This window comes from Mus caroli, chromosome 17 (assembly GCF_900094665.2).
Source record: "Mus caroli chromosome 17, CAROLI_EIJ_v1.1, whole genome shotgun sequence".
Lineage (NCBI taxonomy): Eukaryota > Metazoa > Chordata > Mammalia > Rodentia > Muridae > Mus > Mus caroli.
The window spans coordinates 50,076,083-50,077,711 of NC_034586.1; the positions used below are offsets into that span (position 1 = coordinate 50,076,083).

The 1,629-nt window shown below is 40.5% G+C and overlaps 1 pseudogene; it reads left to right on the plus strand.

Moving 5' to 3' along the window:
- Positions 1–257: 257 nt before the first annotated feature.
- LOC110312275 overlaps positions 258–1,629 on the plus strand; it is a 4,391-nt pseudogene continuing 3,019 nt past the window's right edge.

Here is a 1,629-nt window from a genome sequence, read left to right on the forward strand (position 1 = left end):
ATTAATATTATGATTTTTAAAATTTTGGGGAGAAAAATGTCAGACTTCAGGAAGAGAGTCCCCTTTGAAACCCATTGCTTCATCGGTCAGTTTCCCAGCTTTCGCTATGTCAAACTGACTCAACCAAAGTACGTGACATAATAGAACATCACCCATAGCCCCCCTTTCCCCTTGCCCACATCTCCTGTGAATCCCACAGACCTCCTCTCCTTACCTCTCCTCCCAACTTGTTGCTTTACCCAGGCCCTGACTCTAGCATGCACTTTCCTATTGATCCACAGGCTATTCCTGCCAGGGAAGCAGGTGGGTTGTCTGCAGATCTTACCCTCTTTTTCTATTCCTCTAGATCCAACCATCCATTCTCATCCCTAGTTCTGTAGGAGACCCTCTAGCATGACCTCTCTTTACTGTTTCCCCCTAGTACAAAGAGACAAAATAAGCAGAATAAGGAGAACATTCTCTCTTCCTCTCTCCCATGAATCCATTCAGACCCCTAGCCTATCCCCATTCCTAATATCCAGCTATCAAATTTACCTGGATATTTCCTAGCAGGCAGCACATAGCCATCATACTCCCCAAAAATCCAGGAAGCAAACAGAAAACAAGGACCAAAAACGTGTACTCAACCAAGCCAAATTGAGAAATTAGCACCTTCGCCTGTAGTCATCCCAATTCCAGATGCCTAGAAGCCATCATAAAAACACAATATCAAGGCTGGAGAGATGGCTCAGTGGTTAAGAACACCAACTGCTTTTCCGAAGGTCCTGAGTTCAAATCTCAGCAACCACATGGTGGCTCACAACCATCCGTAATGAGATCTGACACCCTCTTCTGGTGCATCTGAAGACAACTACAGTGTACTTAGATTTAATAATAATAAATCTAAAAAAAAAATGTAAACGTTTAAAAAAAAGCCCACAATATCATCCAAGACAATATGTCTCCACCAGAGCCCAGTTACCCTACCACATCAGAGCCTGGATATGTCAACATAGTTGAAGCACAAGAAAAGTAAAGAAAAAAACCCTAAAACTGTGTGTATATAAATATAATAGAGGAAATAGATAAATCTCTTAAAGAACTCCAGGAAAAAAAAATGTCTCAAATCCTGAAAAAGAAAATAGAATCAGTAAAGAACACCAAAACTGATCTTGGGAAATTAAAATTTTAGGGAATTTGGACAGAAACTATACACACAGGTAAGCTTTACCAACAGAATACAGAGGTAGGTGAGGGAATCTCAGGCGAAGAATAGGAGAAATGGTTAAATACATTGATTAAAAAAAATTTAAATCTAAAAATCTCCTGACACAAAACATCCAGGAAATCTAGGATACTATAAGAAGGCCAAACAAACCTATAGGAATGGTAGAAGGAGAAGAATCCCAGGTTAAAGACCCGAAAAAATATTTTCAAAAAAATCATAGAAGAAAAATTCCCTAACTGTTGCGGCCCGCCCGCGGTCCACAACACGAACGGTTCAACTGAGAATGGCAGTTCCCTGCAAAGAGAGGTAACTAGATAGGGCGGAAGAAAAGAATAAAGCCAGGACAACAAGTTCTGATCGAGGCTCAATTTAATATTTCCAAACACTCAGTTTATAAAGGAAGGGGGAGGGAACCCAATTTC